The sequence below is a fragment of the Pinus tabuliformis genome, chromosome 6 (genome assembly GCF_031772625.1).
Source record: "Pinus tabuliformis cultivar Carrire ecotype Pingquan chromosome 6, CPIR1, whole genome shotgun sequence".
NCBI classification, from domain to species: domain Eukaryota; kingdom Viridiplantae; phylum Streptophyta; class Pinopsida; order Pinales; family Pinaceae; genus Pinus; species Pinus tabuliformis.
The window spans coordinates 1,344,905,897-1,344,918,577 of NC_142292.1; the positions used below are offsets into that span (position 1 = coordinate 1,344,905,897).

The following is a 12,681-nucleotide window of genomic DNA, read 5'->3' on the forward strand; positions in this document are numbered from 1 at the left end:
CGTCGTTACTTCAGTCAAACCTGAATGTGGTTGAAAACTGCCGTATGGGTATCCTCCCGAAAGAGGAAGTGAAAGGGCATATTGCCCCCCATACGGTAACAATCCGGAGCTCAAGGGTATAGATGGCCTTTGAGGACTGGATGGCCCAAAATGATTCCCAAAGGGATCAATTTGTCTAGTTTCAACATAAGAATTACCGGGTATTATACCGGAAGAGCAAACTGGAACAGACCAAGTTGTCATAATAGTCCTTGGGTGGACTCCTTCTAGTTGATGAGAACTAGTTGGGACAGATGGTATGCCGGCAAACATCGTTGGAATGGCAGCAGGAGCTTCTGCTGTCGCCGTGTCGTTTGGCACAGTTCTAGATGTCGACGGTTGTTCAGACATTTTAAGTCTATCCAATAAACTTCCTAACGATTCTTCAGGAACTTCTTGTGGCGATAGACAAACTTCTGATGCAGAAGGAAAAAGAGTGGAACCTACTCCAAAATGAATTGGAGTATTTGCTTGCTGGTCCTCTACGATTTCTTCTATTGCGATCAGAACAGGAGGAAGAGGCAGACCGTCAGGTCCGTAATAGATTTCTGGTGCCGAAGAAGGGGTTGTTTCGACAGCGACAGTTGTTTGAACAACAAGACTCTGTGGACCGGTTTCAAATGGAACTGGTTCAGTTAAACAAGTACTTGTTTTCAGACTAGGATCAATCCAATTGTCCTTCTGTTGCCGTTGAACTTCTTCAATAGAGGCAGGGATTCCAGAAATATTGGGAGTGACCAGAATCTCAGATGTTGTTGGAACTTCCGTTCTAACTTTAAAAGGAGATTTTGACCTGGTCCAGCGAGATCGCTTTGCTCGTACTACTTTCGGTTCCGGAGACAAAGATGGTCGACCTGCAAGCCTCCCTGAACGACGGGTTTTAATTGACTTTCCTCCACGATTGCGGATTACTTGATCAACTAAAATACAAAAAGGGGAATTATGTTTCCGTATTGAATGAATTTTATTAGACGCTTTTAGACACAACTTTGCTTTTTCATGTTTTAAGAGTCGAGAAAAAGCTAAAGATGACTCTAGTCGCCTTCGATGTATTAACGAGCCCGAAGTGACAAATGCTCGGTTGGACCTTTTCAATTATAGAGTTTGAAAAGAGCCAAAAGAAACTGCTCTGGAGATCTAGGCAGAGGGTGTGCCAAACCTTTCGCGAAACCACAGAATACGTTTTACGGTACGGGTGGTCGAACTTCGTGAATGCTGTGTTCACTGCATCGCGATCAGTAGGGCGGTCGACACGGCTTCCTAAGGATAAAGGATAATTGCCTATAGGGGTCTCCCAATATACGCGACGGTACGCGGGAGCTCAAATCCGTATTAGTGCTATCGTCCCTCAGGAGGAATCACCCACCTTCGTAGAGATCGACAGTCACTACGTTTAACGACGCCGGAACACGTCTCTACCTAGACCTCTATTGTGAGCGTTATGTTACAATGCGTTTTTAGATTCATTCAATATATTTTAAGTTGATCTTGTTTATCAGTTTGTCTTTCAGGATCACCACGAGATGTATTGGTACAAATTCCTAAATGCAGCTAAAATGATAAGCAAGCTTTCACAATCCTTTTAGCTTTGAAAATCCTAACTACTGAGGGGAGAGAAAAACAATATCTTTCCACACAGAGCACAAAGCACAAACTAATGCACTTTCTCCTAGATCAGACACCCAAACTTATCAAAAATGCAAATGCAAGATGCATGTATTTCTTTTCTTTTCCTTTAATGTTGATGCTTAACAAAAGGAAAACTGTTGTATGACTTTCGAATTCAATTTGAAGCGTAAACAAACAAGTATTGTCTAAATGAAAAGACGCTTTACAGGTACTTGTTTTACACCAAAAATATATGAATTCAAACCATAAAGTGAAAACAAACCAACTTAAACAGCTATGAACAGTAATAACACTAACTCATAAGATCGCAATCTAAGAGGCCACAGCTACTAGGTTCGCTTTTCACAATGGGAAATTGTAACTGAAACAAGAAATACTGAAAGAACGTTTACAATTTCATCACACAACTGAGGCAGAATAATGTCAAGGAGATAAGGTCTACAGCAAATACAATAACCAGCAAGCAATCAGTCAAAACAAGTGCAAACAGGGCCAAGACACAAAGGAAGAGCTGAGCTAGACTAAGGCCAACTGGACCAGCGCAGGTACTGGTCTGCCAATCTCACTCTCAGCGCAGTTCCCGAAGGGAGCACCTGCGCTGTAATGCAGACTGCCTGTGGACAGCCTGCACTGACTTACGAGAGTTACGTCTGCTAAGAATTCCGGGTCATAAAAAGCTCAAAAATGTACTGTTTTGACTGAAATAAAATGCTATGGGTTAAGTACAGGCTAAGGGATGATCAAGAGGATAAAGATCTATCACAAAGAGTAAGGATTCATCTGTAGATTAGCTCTTTAAATCTTGAATTTGCTCAGCAAAGGAGCAAGAGTAGCAAAAACCCTCTACTTCGCTTTTGATAGAGTCAAAAGCTTTTCGATTCGGTACTCCTTTCTTCAAGAAATGAATAGCAAAATACTACAACAACAAGATACTAGGATCTCCCCAGCGGAGTCGCCAGTTTGTTGTGGGGAAAAGTATCCGATGCGGATGACACTAACCCTTTCTAAAGGTGACAGACTTTAGCAACAACTGAATGACAAAGTTTTCATGTTCATCTTTATGAAAGCACAGAGAGAATAGAAAGAGGATCAACCAACCTGGTGTCTTGCGCTTAGTTGATCCTTGTCCTTCTCGCTTTGTATCCCGTTCCCAGCTCTTTACTCTCCAAGCCGATCCAGCTACACACAGAATCTGCACAACAAAAGGGAGCAAACTACGAGATACAAGCAATCATAATTGAAGCATGGATTAGGTTGCATCAAATATACATGTAAACACAAAAGCATCTATGTAAAACAAGTATATAGAAGAACATGCAAACTTTATTGATAGAAAGTAACAGGGTTCCAGAGGAAGTTACAACCAATGATGTTGGCCCCAATCCAGCAGCACCTCCTCGGCAGCAAGAACTCTCTTCTTCACCTCTAGTAAAACAATCACCCAATAATCCTGGCAGTATACCAACAGCACCTCCTTGCTTATACAAAATTCCAGCCTCCTTAGACCTCATAGAAGAGCTCTATATATAGGAGAGAAGAGGAAAGGATGAGTCAGCTTGAGACTGACATGAAGCTGCCTTGTGTCCTCTCCCTCTTCAGTTAAACTTCAGTCCTTGAGTCCACTTGGAGATCCTTGCTTACACATGGTGATCAAGTACCTCTTACTCATCACAGGGCGAATCTCATGAACCAAGTGTCAGTTTGGAAGCTTCCTAGGCAGTTGACACCTTGCAGAATGACTGTGCCACTTGGCCAATCTCGCCCAGCGCAGGTAGCCTTCATTAGTTTTGACTTCCAGCGCAGGTACAAGGAGGGACAGTTGCATTCCAGCGCAGAAGCTCAGTGGAGCAGCTGACATGATCCAAAATAAGCCTGTTTTGAAGTGCTTTCAGGTGGAGAACTGATTGGAAGTGCTGTTGTTTGATGACCTTGCTCTTTTAGGGGTAAGAACAACATGTTTAGGGACTGAGGATCCCTGTAATTATTGGCATTCCATGCTCCTTGACGCGAGGCACAAAAATGTCTATAACAACGATGTTCTTTTCTATAATATGTATTTTACTGGGGATAGCAGGTCTATGTTTAGTTTTTTTTTTCATTGAGTTGATTTTCATATCTATGTGTAGTTTCTTGTTTTTGGTTGGCTGAGCCTATGAGGCCTTGAATCTTGAATTTCATTGTTTACATGATATTTCATATCATGGGATTGCTAATTGAGATACACCCTTTAGGAATGTCTATCTATGTTTTCATTGTGTAAGTTGTTGTCTTTTTGGTGGGGATTGCAGGTCTATGTTTTATTTATTTTTTCAGTGGGTTGATTTTCATCTCTGTATTTTCAATTTTCATTATGTAGTTTGTTATGTTTTCTGAGTGAGCGCCCTTTTTTTAACCGGGACGGGGGATGGTAAATGGCCTTTTTCTCAATGTGGTTATACCTTTTATTCAGGTTCTATAACCAATGGATATCTATTTTTTGTTTCACCTAGGACTTGCACATATTCTTGTTTGTTGAGATATGCTTCATCTCTGGGCCATCAAAGCCGCTGAGACTTGAAAGACTAAGACCTTTACTTTTGTGGTAAATTTCTACTATTTACATGAGAAATACCTTTCTGGTTGGGTTAGAATTTAGAAGTAACATTTCCTTTTGACTTGCCACCATTGTTACTCTGTTTGGATGGGATAACGATCTCTATTTGCCACATGAATGTCGCAACATGTTTTTAGGGGGTTTGGTTTGGATGGGATAGCTAATTCATTTTTCTACATGAACAATGAAACATATTTTTAGGGTGTTTCATATTGATAAAGTGATTTAAATATTTATTGAGTTATAATTCTTTTCCTCAAAAAGCATTTGCCCTTAGGTGTCCATCTTATCAAAAAGTAAAAAAGAATGTCATAAAATTTGCTACTAACCATTGTTTCAAAGAAGTTTCTTAGTTCTATTGATATATATTGAGGCCCCACACCACTCTCAAAAATATGTCAACTATCCCATCCATTTACATCAATTTATCTTTTTTTGGATAAAAAAATGCATATATAACCCACGAGGGCTTCACTAGGGGAGCAATATCATACCACATGCATTGATATTGGGGGATATAAATTGAGGAAAAAATGATATAATATATTGAAAATATAATAGGAGGTAAAGGGTTTTTATATTGGTAGGTACAAAAAATAGAGCTCAAATTTAATGAAAAAATATTAAGGGGATAAAAATTTTTAAGGAAAGAATGGATACCGAAAATATCTAGTGAAGGTGGGGGTTTTTTAAATTGGTAAGGTGTATTGAATATGGAAAAACATCTATAAAAGAATGCAACTTTCTTCTTATCTCTACTGCTTTTTTTTCTAAGTAAAATTGTTCTATTAATATAAGACAAAGTATAATTACAGTGAGGCACAGGCCTTAGTAGTGTTGAGCATCATTCATAAAAAAATATGACTGTCTAACCTTGACTGCCCCAACAATGGGGAAACCAGTCCATAAAAGCAAAAAAAACCCACACAGGGGTTATTATTTTTGTCCAAAAAACATATCAGACATTGCATAAACATAACAGAACTAAAAAAAAAACATAACCGAAATTTTCCAATCATTAGAAAAAGCATCCATCTAGCAGAGAGCGACACCTGGCTGCCAAATGTCGAATCTAGAGGTTGTCTGGGGCAGTTATTTCCTCAATTAGGCACGCATACTTGTACCAATAGTCCTCTTCTGCTGACGTGCTGCCTCCCCGTGTTGGAATGGCGTCCGCTGAGCTACCCGCAACTGCATGAGGTCCGGACATGTCTCCCAGCCTGCTTCCCAAAGCCTATGTGTCACCAATTCTGCCTTCAGCAGCTTGCTGACTGCCAACCAACACTTTGTCTTGTGGGGTGTGTTAGACTCCGTCTCATGTCAGAGATTGATTCTTCTTCAAAACCCTGTTTTGAAGAAGAAATCATTTAATGTGTTGCTCTAGATTATGTAATTTGTTCTTCAGCTCTTCAACTGGCAGCGACTTCAAAATCCTACCTCTGTAAAAGCACAAACACAAAACAAAGCATCATCAGCAATCAAAGTCTGGCAATTTAATAATCAAATCAACAATGCCTTCCGCTCCTTCATCCATTCCAGATCTTGATCAAATATTCATAGCCTCATATACCCTTGCATAGATGGAAACGGTTTGGGAATGGCATCGCATCATCAGTCTCTTGGGGAATTGTTTAAGGTTCTATGCCTGCATATTCCATCAATGGATCGCACATCCTTTGAAGGAGTTTTGACCTTTGTTGAGGAAACATTGAAAAGGGAGTTTAAACGTGCACCCTCAAGACCAATTTATTTAGTTGGAGAATCTTTGGGTGGATCCTTGGGCTTGGCTCTTGCTGCAAATAATCCTGATATAGATCTTGTCCTGGTCTTGGTGAATCCTGCAACTTGCTTCAGCAAATCGCCTCTTCGCCCTTGGTTTTCTTTGATGGAAATTCTGATTGAGGAGTTTTACTCAATTATCCCTTTTACACAAGAAGCATTCTGGACATTGGTGAAAACAATACCACGAGAATCCTTACTGTGGAAGTTCAAAATGCTTCAATCAGCAGAGATCTATACAAATCTTAGATTGCATGCAGTAAAGCATAATGTGCTATTGATGGTGAGTGGGAAGCATGAGTTTCTTCCAAGCAGGGAGGAGGCACTTCGGCTCAAAAGTGTTTTGAAAAACTGCAAGATCCGGTATTTCAAAGACAGTGGTCATACTCTTTTACTGGAAGAAGACATTTCTTTATCAACAATAATGAAGGGCGTTTCGCTTTACCGCCACTCGCGAGCACATGATTGTATTTTTGATTCTGTACCTCCAACTCTAGAAGAATGGGAAAAAAGCTACAAAGAAGATAATGAGAATGCTAACCAGCCCAGTTATGTTTTCTACAAATCAACATGGGAAAATTGTTAAAGGACTTTCAGGACTTCCCCAAGAAGGACCTGTTTTGTTTGTAGGAATACACCTGTTGTTCGGACTTGAGACTGGTGTCCTTGTTTCAGAGTTGTTTAAGCAACGGAATATATTGGTTCATGGAATAGCACACCCGGTGGCGATGGGTGACTTTATGGAAGAAGTGTTGCAAGGACCACATTTATTTGATCTATTAAGATTACATGGTGCAGTGCCCGTTTCAGGAAAGAATTTACTGAGGCTTTTATCATCCAACTCCTTTATTCTTTTGTACCCTGGAGGTGCTCGTGAAGCCCTACATCGGAAGGGTGAGCAATGCAAGCTCTTTCGGCCTGAGAAGGCAGAGTTTGTTCGAATGGCAGCACGATTTGAGGCCACTATTTTGTTTTGACAGCATCTTTCGATGACATTGATGCAAGCATGTATGATGGGTTGATAGTTCCTGGAGGAAGGGCACCCGAGTACCTAGCTCTAAATGAATCTGTTCTTAAATTGGTCAAGCGGTTTTCTGATTCAAACAAGCTCATTTCTTCTATCTGTCGTGGGCAATTGATTCTTGCTGGTGCAGGTATATTGAAAGAGAAAACATGTACTGCGTATCCAGCTGTAAAGCTTGATGTATTGCTTTCTGGCGGTGAATGGTTAGAGCCAGAACCTATAACTACGTGTTTCAGAGATGGGAATTTAGTGACAGCAGCAGCTTGGCCTGCACACCCACAATTTATCTCTCAGATCATGGCATCATTGGGAATTAAAGTGTCGTTTTGAGGAATTGTGCGCATTACTCAATTTCTACTCCGTGTGTATAAAAACTACTATGTTGTAGAGGACCACTAGATATAATAAGTTGCAGTTGCAGTGTAAGTTGATGTCTTCATTAAGTTAACATAAAATAAAGGGATCAACAGGCAATCAAATGAAAGTGGCTCAAAATATCAATCGGTCTCTTTCAGCCCTGGGGGATGTTATTAGTGCACTGGCTTCTGAAGGGCGGCATACAGAAATCACAAGCTCACGATGCTTATGAGTGATGCACTTGGTGGCGATGCCAAAACATTAATGTTTGCAAATATATCCCCAGCGGAATCCATTATGGATGAGACCCATAATTTTCTTTCATATGCTACCCGAGTTCGCTCAATTGTAAATGATGGCAAGCGCTGGACAAAGCCAATGGTTCTTACGGCATCTCTCTTCGCTTTGGCATTAGATTTGTATTGAAACATCATTCTATGGTTCTCTGGCTGCCATTCCTTTTGGCACTATGGGTTGGAGGTAATGAGCAACACCCACCAGATGACATCAATGCAGCTCTAAAGAATGACTTGCAGCTTCATCCTTATTCGAAGTCCCCTGACATTGGAACAAATTTAATGAATTCACATACATGGCCCAAAGCCTCTGAAGATCCTAGCCGATACCTTGATGGAACCCGTGTATACATACAAGGATCTTTATGGGATGGATTTGCCAGTGGAGATGGAGAATTTACAGATGGCCCCTATAATATCCAAAATCCAGAAGACTTTTTCAAGGATGACTTTTATAAATATGGGTTTAATCCTGAGGTGGGTTCTGTAGGTATGCCACTTGCAACCACTATCAGAGCAACAATGCCTCCAGAAGCATGGCAAATTCCACTGTTTCAGAAGCTCCCAAATGGCTACATTAAAGAAGTGCCAAATCCTGTTTGGGACTATTACAAGTATATCCCATATTCTAACCCTGGAACGGTCCATGATCAAATTGAAATGTATGGAGAGCCAAAGAGTCTGGATGATTTCTGTGAGAAGGCACAACTTGTCAACTATGTTCAATATAAGGCACTTTGGAAGGGTGGACGTCAAGGATGTGGACAAAATACACAGGTGTTCTAATTTGGAAAACCCAGAATCCATGGCCGGGTTTGAGAGGTCAATTTTATGACTATTTTCATGAACAGACAGCAGGATTCTATGGTGTCCGTTCAGCTGCAGAACCAATCCATGTGCAGTTGAATCTGGCAACATATTTTATTGAGATAGTGAACACAACATCAAGTCCCCTGTCAAATGTTACAGTGGAGGTCTCAGTATGGGATTTGGAAGGGACCTGTCCATACCACAAAATCAACAAAAATATATCAGTGCCATCAAAAATAACACTTCCAGTTTTTGAAATGCAGTATCCAAAATCATATAATGCAAAGCCGGTTTATTTTCTTCTCCTCATGCTTCTTGATACATCAGCAAAACCTTTATCGAGGAACTTTTATTGGCTCCATTTGCCAAGTCATTCTCTCCCTAATGTTGAAGATCATGACAACCAACACGAGCCCATTAGCATCGAGAATAATTGTGAATATGGAAGTATGAATGTAGAAGAACCTGCAACGGAGACAACAGAGGGATTGCGTTCAAGGGTGTCAAGTTTTTTTTAGAAAGAACAAAAACATTCAAGTGACAGAGATAAAAGGGGCTGGGGACATCTGGAAAGAGCAGTCTTTGCCGTTTCTCATTCAACAAAAGCCGCAGATGCCTGAAAGCGTAGATTCATGTGTTAGTTTCATCGGTATCGCACCATGCTCAACAGATATGCCCATCATTATTGGATAAGAAAGATTCTGTGTTCTGGCAATTGAATACTCCGGCATTCAATTCAATATGCGGTGGATTTACTCCAGATCAGCAAAATCTTTTCCTAAGTTCGGTAAAATGGCCAACGCATTGCAAGATGGCAAGATTTGGGGAGCAGTTGCAAAATGGCATATACGATTAGATTGCCTATATCTTCAGATTGACACCTGTGAACGCTACTTGTGAAAGGATGCGTTATTCCATCTCAGCAGCGCCGATCTTTTTTTTTTTAGTTTTATATATTAATAATGATAAAACAAATCGCTGATTTTGGGTCGATTTGTTTTAGCAGCATGTATTTATTATATTAAAATTTTTATGTGTAAAAAGAGAGAGAGTTAGTCAGGGGAGAGTTTCTGAGTGCTGAGTGCTGGAACAGAGCTTTCAATGTACAGTTTTCTGCAGGGATTTTTAATGAAAATTTCACAGCTCTAACTTTTGAGATTCATGTGGTATGTTAATTTAGTATAAGTTTTCTCTTTGTCTCATATGTAAACTGCCATGTTTCATTCACTTCATAATCATTTCTAATTGAGCAAATGAAGTGTTTAAGTAGAATTCATAGTATTATATGCTCTGCTTATAAGTTTGTTCAATTCAATGTTTTTTTCTGTTTGACAAGGATTCAGTTCTATGCCCTTGTCAGCTCCTCACCAGTCTTGCCATCCCATTTAAAATCTAGATTTGATGCTAAATTCCTTGCCTACCTTGCCTCAGTCGTCAACCTGTGTTGTTCATTATATTTCTCTATTTGAAGCTGTGATTTTGCCCATGCAGCTCAGAAAAACCCCGCTAGTTAATTAAAAACCCCAAATCAACCTTTTTTATTAGTTTACTAGCCTAATATCAGTGTTACCCATTTGGTCATCTCATCAATTGAAGATCTACTGAGATTGACCGGAGAGAGCCTTCTCCTGCCCTGTAGGGCTAGCTACGGGGCTGAATGGTTTGATGTTGCCTTGAGGTTTACCTTTCTCAGCCTGAGGTGAAATCTCAAGCGCTAACAGGGTGGAAACATCTTCATGGAGCTACTATTTTCCTGGGTTGCGACTGCATCTGTTTCTTGGTGCTTCCCTCTACTGCTCAGCATTGTGCTCAGGCAAAGCTTCTGACGGGTCGATTTCTTCAGAGAATGTGATGGTTGCGGTAGCAGTGATAATAGGTCAATGCAGGGTTCTGTTGAAACAAAATTTCATTGTATGGGGAGCTGGGTGTAGAGGAAGAGGAGAATTGGTTGTGTGGACAACGACATCCCTCCTTCCTGCGCCTTGGAGCTGAGCTCTTCCCCTACCGCTATGGGTGTCGGGATATCGGCCAGAGAAGGAGCCATAAGGATTTGGTATGTCAATTGAGGAGGAGGGGGAGACAAAGTTTGCGCTGGGAATTGCAGGAGGTTAGATGCTCCCTCCATGAGTGCTTCCTCTCCTGCTCCACATTCGGTGGCAGATGCGAGCCATGGTAGGATTCAAAAATGGCTATCAACGGGGAGATTGGTGGAATGACTGTGCAGAGAGTGAACAAAGGAGGTCTGAGTGGAAGCTAAATTGCAGAGCCTGCTGTGGGAGAAGTGAAACCCGTTGCCAAGGTATATACAATTGAGCAACCAGCAGCGACTTCCCGTTATAGTGTGAGAGCAGGGCTCTGCAGCTTGAGGAGGAGAAATGCAGTGGAGCAGGGGAGGAGAAATAGCATTATGGTCTGCAGCTTGAGGAGGACAAACACAATGGAGCAGGGGAGGAGGAATATCATTATGGTCTGTAGAGGCCATTGCTATGAACATTATGGTGAGGTCTCGGCTAGAGCACTCATTTAATGGTGCTTGTAAGGTGCCATGAATGCCCTTCAAGTTGGCATGGGAGAAGATGTAGGCGGCCATGTGGCCAGTCCTCCCACCGCCCGACCGGTCTAATCACCATAAATGACTTGATTATCAGCCACATCTGGGTCTTATCTCTACTACTTAACTAATAATGCTGATGTTGTTTTATCTTGTGGTTAGGTCAAACATTTGGCATCCATCGTCTACATTCCCACATTTTCTATACCTGCCAACAAAGGTGTTTCCAATGTTTGAAATATCATTTTAATTATAAATTGATATTTTAATTATATTTCCAAAAAAAATTGAAGAAAAACCAGGTTGATCAGTAGTATTGATGTTTGGAATGTCTGGATGTCAATGGGCAGGCATGGATTGAGGAAGTGGTAGTTTATGTGAAGTCCATCGATAGAAAGCATTTACTGGAGACTGGAGTGGAAGGGTTTTATGGTCCATCAAGTCCTGATAGACTTCAGTTCAATCCCAACACATATTCACAACAAGTGGGAACAGACTTCACCAAAAGCCATCAAGCACTTGGCATAGATTTTTCTTCTGTGCATATCTACACAAATAGTTGTAATTATTGATTTGAATAATATTTAATATTATATACTACTATAACATGTAACATGTTGTCAATTTGTTTTTCCTTTTGAAGAAATTGTGTATTTTAATTAAAATGATTGATATTTTGAGTGGACTCTCGGCATTCATCATCATTAGAGGAAAATAAGTTGTTTCTTATGCCTTTCCTAGGAGGTCTCTTCATGTCTACAGGTACACGGCCTATCAAAAGCTCTAAAACCATAACATCAAAGTTGTAAACATCTGATGGTTTTGTTGTTAGGTGTCCTATCAAAGCATACCTGCAGTGAAATTTGTATCAAGTGATCAAATGCCAGGGAGTAAACTTGTACCTTTAGCCATTTGTTACTTCTTATATCAAGGAATAACATTTGATGTAAGTTAGAAACTTTTTCGCGGGAAACATATCCCGTAGTTCCTAAAATCTTAGTGGATATTTCACCATTCAACATTTCAGAAGCAAGCTTTGCTAGCCCAGAATTAGACACGTTGGAATTACAATTTTTGTCAAGTACGATGTTGTTGGCCTTAAAATCCTGGGGTATCACTGGTGCATTAATATGGTCATGAAGGCATTCAAGACCTCTAGCCCCATGTAGAACTAATTCCATTCTTGTTCCCAAACCTAAAACCGATGGATTACCTCGTGAACATGTAGAAACAATTGATGAAATGACCACCTTATTTTAAAATTGCAACATTCCTAGCATTCTTGTTGTTCGCTATCAAATTTTCAGTTTGCAATCTTGAGGTACATATCAGACTCAGATTTAGATGGATCTGAACTAGTTATAAAACACCCCTCCCTATAATGCCTTGGTTAATTAGTGATTTTAATGAAATATTATACCACCTACCAGGGTTTTGTGGTATGTCCAACCCAAGAGTAGTTTTATTGCAGTTTCCCAAGGGTTCTATTATGTCCGACCAGAGAGTTCCATTACAGGTTCTATCGTGGCATGTCTAAAAAACTGATGTCAACCCTGGGCAATTACAAGGAATAGTTATCACTTGAGCCTGACAACTGAGCTGA

The 12,681-nt window shown here is 40.4% G+C and overlaps 3 pseudogenes; all 3 read left to right on the plus strand.

Moving 5' to 3' along the window:
- The window catches only part of LOC149263591 (phytyl ester synthase 1, chloroplastic pseudogene), a 44,697-nt pseudogene extending 37,680 nt beyond the window's left edge, over positions 1-7,017 (plus strand).
- A 29-nt stretch (positions 7,018-7,046) lies between these two features.
- Positions 7,047-7,394, plus strand: LOC149263592 (protein DJ-1 homolog D pseudogene; annotated as a pseudogene).
- Positions 7,395-7,843: 449 nt separating this feature from the next.
- LOC149263593 (mannosylglycoprotein endo-beta-mannosidase pseudogene) lies at positions 7,844-8,767 on the plus strand (annotated as a pseudogene).
- Positions 8,768-12,681: the final 3,914 nt, after the last annotated feature.